Source organism: Nannospalax galili, unplaced genomic scaffold (genome assembly GCF_000622305.1).
Source record: "Nannospalax galili isolate Female #2095 unplaced genomic scaffold, S.galili_v1.0 scaffold77, whole genome shotgun sequence".
NCBI classification, from domain to species: Eukaryota; Metazoa; Chordata; class Mammalia; order Rodentia; family Spalacidae; genus Nannospalax; species Nannospalax galili.
This window is the reverse complement of record NW_008341457.1, coordinates 2852569-2862249: the sequence shown is the minus strand read 5'-3', so window position 1 is coordinate 2862249 and position 9681 is coordinate 2852569. Positions and strand designations below refer to the sequence as shown.

General features: G+C 48.1%; 1 protein-coding gene across 1 annotated transcript in view; it reads right to left on the bottom strand.

Moving 5' to 3' along the window:
- The window catches only part of Mob3a (MOB kinase activator 3A), a 21969-nt gene extending 12798 nt beyond the window's left edge, over positions 1–9171 (bottom strand). The window contains exons 1-2 of the mRNA XM_008837121.3: positions 9030–9171; positions 2017–2183 (exon numbers count right to left, since the gene is read on the bottom strand). The gene's annotated coding sequence lies outside the window, so the exon portion shown is untranslated. The remainder of the gene's footprint in view (positions 1–2016; positions 2184–9029) is intronic.
- Positions 9172–9681: the final 510 nt, after the last annotated feature.

Below are 9681 nucleotides of genomic sequence, written 5' to 3'. Positions count from 1 at the left end.
GATCTCTGTGAGTTCAAGGCCAGCCTGTTCTACATAGCAAGTTCCAGGTCATCTGGGGCTACAGAAAGACCCAGTCTCAAAAAAAAAATTGTAAAATAAAAAGTAAAGTAAAGTAAAAAGTAAAGTAAAATAAAATAAAATAAAATAAAAAACAGCAGACATAAGCTCAATTCAAAGATCTTGAGTCTATAAACTGGGAGCTGAATGCATCACCTGTTTTGATAATGAAAGCCTTATGATCTTTGGGGGGAACTACAAAGAATGTCCATTTTAAGTGGACGTTCTTAAAATGCATACTTGAAAGTTGGGTGTGGTTGTACACACCTTTAATCCCAGCACTCAGGAGGCAGAGGCAGGCAGATCTCTGTGAGATCAAGGTCTGCCTGGTCTACATAGTAAGTTTCAGGCCAGCTGTGGCTACAGTTATTTTTATTTATTTTATGTGTATGAGTGTATTGCCTGCATGTATGTGAGTGCACTCGTGTCTTGCAATGCCACAGAGGTCAGAAGAGGGCTTCAGATTCCCCTGGAACTGGAGTTAAGGATGGTTCATAGCCACCATGTGGGTATTGGGAATTGAACCCGGGTTCTCTACAAGAGCAGTCAGTGCTCTTAACCGCTGAGCCATCTCTCCAGCCCCATAGTATTGGTTTTTGAGATAGGGAGACAGTCTCCCTGCAACCCCATCTGGCCTAGAACTCATTATGCTCCAGGCTAGCCTTGAACTCACAGAGCTATGCCTGCCTCTGCCTCCCAATTGCTGGGATTAAAGGTCTGCGCCACCACACCTGGCCTTATATTTATTTTTTTGAGACTCATGTAGCCTAGGCTGGTCTCAAACTCCCTCAATAGCAAGTCTAGCCTTGACCTCCCCATCCTCCTGCCTCCACTTCCCAAGTTCTGAATCTAAGCTGGTCCTTGTCATCTGGGCTAGGCAGCCTAAGGTCAGTTCCCACTGGAACTATGGGGACACCCCACCGTCTGCCACCTGTGACTGTCAACTCCCAGCACCCTGTCCTTGTTCTTGGTTCCCCTCTGCAAAGACGCCATCCCTCAGGGCTGTCTGGCCATAGCCTTACACAGTCTGTCATGGAATTCCCTACATGTCTGTCCTAACTGGCCAAGCACGAACCTCAGTTTACCAGAGAGATGGCACTGGGTGCTGGTGAGGCAGAGCTGGGCCAGGCCAGGCTCACTCAGCCGACTTCCTGGTTCCTGCCTGGTTCTAAGCCAGTCAGGGGTGGTGGCCCTCTGTTGCTGTGGGGCCTTTCCGAGGCCATTTCTAGAGGGAGGGAGGCCTGGGTTGTAAAGGGCCTCTGGGGCCTCCCAGTCTCTGTGTGACTGATACTAGTTCCAGGCTGGGACTTCCACAAGTCCAAGGCTGAGTCTCACTGCATTGGAGAGGGACCAATCCCTCAAGGCCAGGTCAAACAGACCAAGTTCACTTGTGGGCTTTCTCTTTTTTTTTTTCCTTCTTCTTTTCAGGAGAGGAGTTATTTTGAGACAGGGTGTTGTTAAGTTGCCCAAGCTGACCCTGAATTCACTATGTAGCCCAGGTTGACCCTGCTCTAGCTTGGGCTCACAGGCCTGTGCCACCACTCCAGGTACCTGTGCATCTTTCTGCTTGTCTACTGGACCCCTACAGGATTGTTCTAGAAACAGGTGGCAGAAGGACTCAGTCTCTTCTCAAAATTGTTGTCTCAGAAAGTGGGAAAAACATTCTTTTTTTCTTTCTTTTTTGAGACAGGGTTTCCCTGTCCCTCAGGCTGTCCTGGTACTCGCTATGTAGCCCAGGCTGGCCTTGCTCTCACAGAGATTTAAAGGTGTGCCACTACCCAGCTGAGGATTCTTTTAAGGAGAAGCAATTATTTAGAAACTTCCTGGATGGGCAATGACCTTGTTAAAAGTTAACTGCTTTCGGTCAAAAACAAACACATTTTCCATCAAAGAGGGGTCCCAGCGGCAGGAGGCCAAGCAAGGCCCCTATCACCCACTTAACCCCAAAGTCCCGGTCACCTTTTCTGGGCTCCTCTCTCTGATCCTCTTAGTGGGCTTCCAACAGCTTCTTAAAACTGGACACCAGCACCTCTTGGTTCTCTTGGTCTGTATGTGATGAGGTATGGGAGACCCTTAGAAACTTCTAGGGTCTAACAACAGCCACACGTTCCTTTTTTCTTTTCTTTCTGAAAACAAAACAAGAAAACAGAGTTCCTCTAAGCAACCAATTATCATGACCCCTCCCAGGCTGAGGCGGGGAGCTCCTAAGCCCAGGGTCACCCACTTCCTTCCACAAGTTTCCACATCCTGCCATAGCTGTGGGGAACAGGGCTCAAGCTCACAGACTGAGTCTATGTGCTTGCTCAGTGTGTATACTTGCTCAGTGTGTGCACTGGCCTCTGGCTTGGCAGGACCAATCCCTATGACTGCAAGATCTTGCTGAAAGCCCTGGGCCTAGGTACAAAGGCAATGTCTTAGCGCCACCTTCACATAGGAAGGTTCACCACAGGGCAGGAACACGGCTCAGCAGAAAGTACCTCTGTAACCAGGTTCATATTCAGCAACCTAATTAAAACAGTACAAAATACCAAGTGTGGTGGCACAGGCCTTTGATCCAGAACTCTGGCAACAGGCAGAGTTCCAGGTCACCATCATCTACACAGTAAGTTCCAAAACAGTCAGGACTACATTGAGAGTCTCTATATCAAGTTGTCACCCACCCCAAAAAGAGATCTTGAAATAACCAAAACCCCAAAGATGGCTGGGGGCTTGGATCAAAGGTAGAATCTTGCCTAGAATCCCTCAGTGAGAGTGTGGGGGCATGAATGGTAGAATGACAGCCTAGACTCCCCCAGTGATGGGCTAGAGGTATGGCTCAGGGGTAGAGTGACAGCCTAGAACCCCCCAGTGAGGAACTGGAGGTATGGCTCAAGGGTAGAGTGACAGCCTAGAATCCCCAGTGAGGGGCTGGGGCTCAGGGATAAATGCTTTACTGGCAAGTGGCAGGTCATGGGTTCCATACCGCAATCCCACTCCAAACAAACAAACAAACAAACAAAAAGTCTTATGAGAGAGAGCCTTGAGCTAGTAGCAGTTAAAGAAGAGTTCAAGTTCAAGCTCACCAGAAAAAAGTTGAGGTCAGTTCCAGCCAGCCTGTTCTAGGTGCAAAATAAGCAGATGGCACTTGTAGTTCAAGGCCAGCCTGGTCTACATAGTGAGTTCCAGAACAGCTGGGGCTACAGGAAAAAAAAAAAAAAAAAAAAAAAAAAAAAAGAAAAGAAAAGAAAAGGAAACAGGAGGAGTCAGAGTCAGGGGTAGGCTGGTCCCCAGCAGAGGAAATACATCCTCCAAGGGATTCAGCTGCCTGACAGACAGCTTTCTGCCCAGAATCCGCCTGATGTAAGTTTTGCCTTTTCTGGTTAAGACATCTGAAACCAGAAATTCCTGGAAAACCCGATCCTTGTCCAACAGCTGGGGAATTCCCTCTAACTTCCCGAAGTGAAACCCCACTCTCTGAGGGGAGGGGATTTCCACAGCCTAGCCAAGGGATTTCCACAGGGCACTGGCTGTAGAGATGACCCACAGGGGACTTTTGAGAGTATGGGGTCTTGCAGGACTTTATACATGACCTGGAAGGGGCTGTCCCACTTGGTGAAAATCACAAAAGCACACACATTCCGGAAATAAAATAGGATTTTATTCTGTTTCGGTTTTTTGAGACAGGGTCTGGTATAGCCCAGTGGGCTTGAACCTGATGTTTAAAGCTGGCCTTGAACTTTTCCTGCCTCCATACCTCAAGGGCTAGGATGACATGCTTCTGTCACCATGCCTGGCTTTTGAAAGAGCATTCTGGAAGTCTCCTGAAAGATCAATAACAGGGTCTCCTGGGTTCCAGCTCAGAGCTGGGGAGGGGGAAGGCAAGGACTGGCTAGATGGCTCAGTAGGGTAAAAGCACTTGCTGCCAAGCCTCAGTACTTGAGTTCAATGCCCAAGAAACACATGGTGAAAGAGAGAACTCATACTTGAACGCTTATTGCTATGGTAAAGGAGAAAGAGATATGCAGAGAATTCAGGGTGTCACAGTACTGAGAGCCCTGCTCCAACAGCAGGGTTAGCAGCAGATGCAAGAGACTATTAAAATGAAATAAATTATGGCCCTGTTTGGTGGCCCAGGCCTTTAATACCAGCACTTGGGAGGCGAAGGCAGAGGCAGGCGGATCTCTGTATTTCCAGGCCAAGCAGAGCTACATAGGGAGACCTTGCCTCAGAAGTGAAAAAAAAATTTTTCTTTGATCATTTTGAGACAGAGTCTCCCTTTAGCACCAGCTGGTCTGGAACTGGCTATGTAGATCAGGCTGGCCTAACTCACAGAGATCTGCCTGCCTTTGCCTCCTGAATGCTGGGATTGAAAAAAACATTAAGATAAAAATGAATAAATAACAAGCTCAGGAAAGGCCAGATGGCTCAGCAGGTAGAGGTCCTTGCTGTGCAGGCCTGCTGACCTGAGTTAATCTGTGGGACCCACATAAAGGTAGAAGGTGAGAACTGACTCCCAAAAGTTGTTTTCTGACTTCCATGCACACATTCTATGACACAAGTACTCATACACACACACACACACACACACACACAGAGTAATAATGAATAAAATATAAACGTTAAATAAAAAATAAGGAAAAACAGGGATGGGATGCAGCACCAAAAAAAATAAACACATAAACATACAATAACCAAAACAAAAAAATCTTAAAAAGACAGCAAGCAATAATTCATCTACTACTGCACACAAATCTTGCTCCTTTCAGTTCACTGAATTTAAGAAAAAACTAGGATCAGGCTGGAGAGATGCTCAGCAGTTAAGAGCACTGCCCAGTCTTGCAGAAGGCCCGGGGTTGAATCCCAGTACCACACAGCGACTAACAACTATCCTTAACTCCAGTTTTAGGGAATCCAACGCCCTCTTCTGGCCATCTCAGATGCTGCATGACCCGAGTGCACTCACATACATGCAGGCAATACACTCTACACATAAAATAAAAAATATAAGCTGGGCGTGGTGGCGCATGCCTTTAATCCCAGCACTCAGGAGGCAGAGGCAGGTGGATCTCTGTGAGTTCAAGGCCAGCCTGGTCTACATAGTGAGTTCCAGGACAGCTGGGGCTACAGGGAGACCCTGTCTCAAAAAGACAAAAAACAAAAAAAAAAGAAATATATATATGTTAAAAAATATTTTATTTTATGTGTATGAGTGTATTGCCTGCATGTATGTGAGTGCACCTGTGTCGTGCAATGCTGCGGAGGTCAGAAGAGGGCTTCGGACTCCCCTGGAACTGGAGTTAAGGATGGTTTGTATCCGCCATGTGGGTGCTGGGAATTGAACCCGGGTCCTCTGCAAGAGCAGTCAGTGCTCTTAACCACTGAGCCATCTCTCCAGCCCCAAATAATACATTTTTAAAAAGAAAGAACTAGAACTGCTGGGAATAGTGGTGCATACCTGTCATTCTCAGCACTGGGAAGGTAGAAGTGGCAGGAACAGGAGTTCAAGTCCAGTTTGGGTTATATATAAGTTCCTGTCTCAATCCACACCCAAATACACACAAGAAACAAAGGAAACATTCAGGGCCTATGAGATGGCTTAGCAGGTAAAGGAGCTTGCTGCCAAGGCTGATGACCTGAGTTCAAAGCCAGAGTAGGAGAGATCCGACTCCCGCCAGTTGTTCTCTGACCTTCCACATGCACCCTCACACACTAATAAACAAATGTGATAAAATAAAACAGCAAATCCTATGAAAGAAGGGATTTACCACACACCTGCTGTTAGAATAAATGGTATGGAAGATTCTAGAACTATATGAAAGCCAATTACATAGTTCCAAATTTTCTAGTAGCCTCATGAAGAAAAGAAAAAGATGAAATGAACAAAAATATTCAGATGCTCTTTGATTTACAATGTGATTCCATCCCAATAAGCCCATTATAAGTTGAATATATCCAGGTCTGTAATTCCTGAGATAGGAGATTGTAAACTTCGAGGCTGGCTTGGGCTACAGAGGGTATGACAAGTCAGCTAGGGGCTTATCTGACAACATAAATAAAAGTTAAACACCAGTATGGTGGTACATACCTTTAGTCCCAGCAGATGGATCTCTGTGACTAAGGCCACCCTGGAGTACATCAGCTACATCTCAAAATAAAGTAAAATAAAAAATTTAAAAGGAACCTACCCTAGTGAGAGGCATAGAATACATGGAACCAGAAATACCCCAGCAGTGCCACACAGCACCCTGAAGGGTCTCAGTGGTCACAGTGTGACAGGACAGATGACTGGATGCCCCTGCCCAACAACAAAGAAGAAAATCATATGCCACGGACCTGAGACATGAAATTCAGCCTATATGGTTTTATCATTTCACACTGTTGTAGCATCAAAATATAACCCTAATTTGGGCTCTGGTCACCTTTGTTCTTTTTTTTTTTTCAGTGTTAGGAATGAATTGAGGCCCTCGTGTGTGCTAGAGAAATGTGCTACCTGAGCCACACCCCCTCCTGTCACTGGGGGATTCTAGGCTGTCACTCTACCCTGAGCCACGCCCCAGCCCCTCACTGGGATTCTAGGCTGTCACTCTACTCTGGAGCCAGGCTACCAGCCCCTTTTTCTTTTGTGACAGGTCTAAGTTGTCCAAGCTGTCCTTGAACTCACTGCGATTGTTATGGCTGGAGGTGGGGAAGAGACAGACAACAGGCAGCCTCAGGGTGGGGGATGAGAACATGCTGGACTGTCACACCTTCTTCCCACTCTATAATCAGTAGACCTGTTCAATGAAATTTAATAACACAGCCCAGACAGGAGGAGTTGAGATTCTAGTTTCCAGAAATTCTCAGAGCTGTGCCACTGAGCTAATCTGCTCACACCTATGTCAGGGGTCATGCCCTCTTCGGCCTCCCAGTGTCCCCTGAATCTCCAGTACTTCCAACAAATAAGCACTGGGTCTCCCATACTGAAGGAAGTATTGACTTAAAATTTTTTATTTATGCCAGATGTAGGGGCACACACCTTTAGTCACTCAGGAGGCAGAGACAGGTGGATCTCTGTGAGTTCAAGGCCAGCCTGGTCTACGTAGCCAGCTCCATGCCAGCTGAGGCTACAGGGAGACCCCATTTCAAAAAGAAAATTTTTATTTATTTAATTTCATGTGTATGAGTGTATTGCCTGCATGTACATAAGTGCAGCTGTGTCATGTCTATTACTTTTTTTTTTGGTCTTTTTGAAACAGAGTTTTTCTGTTGTCCTAGTTGGCGTGGAGCTCTGTAGACCAGGCTGGCCTTGAACTCACAGAGATCTGCCTGCCTCTGCCTCCCAAGTGCTGGGACAACAGGTGTGCACCACCACGCCCAGCCTAAAATTTTATTTTTTATTTTCATTTTATGTGTATATGTGTACTGTCTGCATGTATTTAAGTGCCCCCATGTTATGCAATGCCCTTGGAGTTCAGAAGAGAGCATCTGGAACTGAAGTTAGGGATGGTTATTAGCCACCATGTAGATAGATTCTGGGGCTTGAACCCAGGTCCTCTGCAAGAGCAGCCAGTACTCTTAACCACTGAGCCATCTCTCCAGTCCTGTGAGTGACTTTTACAATATGGACATAACTTGAACTAATGACTTATTTTACCTTGTAATCTAAAAGTTACTGTTATAAAGTAAACAAATTCACTGAGCCATCTGCTCCTCTCATGACCTGAGCACTGACCTTAACCCCTCAGAACCCCACTTTGCCCTCCACCCAACAAAGTGAATGAGTGTGGGTGTGTTTGATCAACACAGCAAAGCTCTGGAAGAAGGTGTTATTCATTCTGCAAACATTGAGAAGAATTGAGAAGTCTGCTGGAAATTGTCAAATAGTCTTGACCAAGGATGAAAGGGCAAGATTCCCTGATGAGGGTGGATCCTAGCTTCTACTTCTGCAATTCATGTTGGAGACAGGGTTGGAATAAAAGAATGGCTGAAGCCTGGTGGAGAGCAGTTCCTGAGACATCTGCAACAGCAGGTGCTGAGTTCTGGCCCACTCTTGGCCTTAAAACTACAGCTAAGTGTCAGGCTATAGCTGTCAAGTGGCTTAGAAAAGCAGCATTTACTGTCAGCAGTTTGGGTCAGGGGGCTGAAGCCTTCCCGGATGCCTAGAAATGGGGTTCCCATGAGCTGGAGAGCTGGCTCAGAGGGTAAGAGCACTGGCTACTCTTTCAGAGCATCTGGGTTTGGTTCCCAGCACCGACATGGCAGCTAACAGTCTGTAACTTTACAGAGGCTCTGACCCCTCTTCTGGACTCCTTGGGTATTGCACACGTGATACACATATGTGCAGGAAACACACACACACACACACACACACACACACAAATATGTAAATCCAATTAAAAAAAAGAATAAAAACTTTGTACCAAAGCTACCATTCTGTGATCCTGTTTTCCAATCATAGGTCTGCCCCATTCAATGATGTGGTTTTGGAGGTGAGTGGATAGAACCCAGGGCCTTGTTCACACTAGGAAAACCCTTCACCTCTGAGCTAGAATCCTAGACTGTCAATGAGTTTTTGTAAGAAACCTGGGCATTTAAAATAAATCCAAGAATTCTGCCTGGTGTCACACCCCTGTCACCCCACCACTAGAGCTGGAAACAGAAGGATCATGGGCTAGCCTCTACTACTTGAGATGGTCTCAAATATTTAAATGGGGCAATGGTTCCTGCTGCCCACTTTTGCCCTCCAGGATGTTGGGGTCCTGGCCACCTACATTTTGTTCTCCTGACAGGTCAGGGTCTCCACCTCCCATTTATGTCCCCCTGGTAGGTCCGGGCCCCGCTGCCCACTTTTGTTCCCTGATGGATCAGTGTCCCCATCACTTTCGTCGTCTGAGGGATGGGGTGTCCACAGCCTGCTTTCATTCTGGAGGATTTACGACCACAGCTGCCCACTTTTGTGCTCTGAGGGATCCATGTTCCGCTGCCCGCCATCGCGCTCCGCCCCGAGGACCCACCTAGTAGCCACGGTCCGACTGCCTCCGTCTGGCTGCCACACGGCTTCCCGGTCTTGGGCCGCGCCCGCACAGAGACACGCCCGCGGAGGGACATGCCACCGCCCAGCTCTGGCCCCGCCCACTGCCGGACCTACTTCCTTAAAGGGCCCGGGCCTGTACGGGGGTCTGATTTGGAGCCTAGCCGCGCGGGCGTCACCTAGCAACTGCGCCTGGCGCCGGGGCCATTGGCTGACCCGGGTATTTCAAAGGTGTGGGTGGAGCTTCTGTCGTGGTTGGGGCGCGGGGCGGAGCCTCAGGCAGCTACGGCTTGCGAAGAGAAACTGGCGCCAATTTTCAACGCATGCGTGAGAGAAATACTGTAGGTGGGGTGGAGCCAATACGGGCTGGAGCATTGCCTACGAGTGACGCCTTGTGGGCGGAATCTAGACGTAGAGCAGGCACCAGTTCGCCATTGTGACCCGGGGCGGGCCTGTACGGGGGCGGGCCTGTACGGGGGCGGGGCCAGGTCTGAGGGAGGAGCCAGCGGTGGGATGACGGTCGGGCCTGGGGGCGGAGCCAGCCTTGTGACTAGGCCAGATCTGGGGCAGGGGCAGGCCTGAGGGCGGAGCCCAACGTGGGGCTGGGCGAAGCCTTGGGTGAGGTCCGGCCTGGG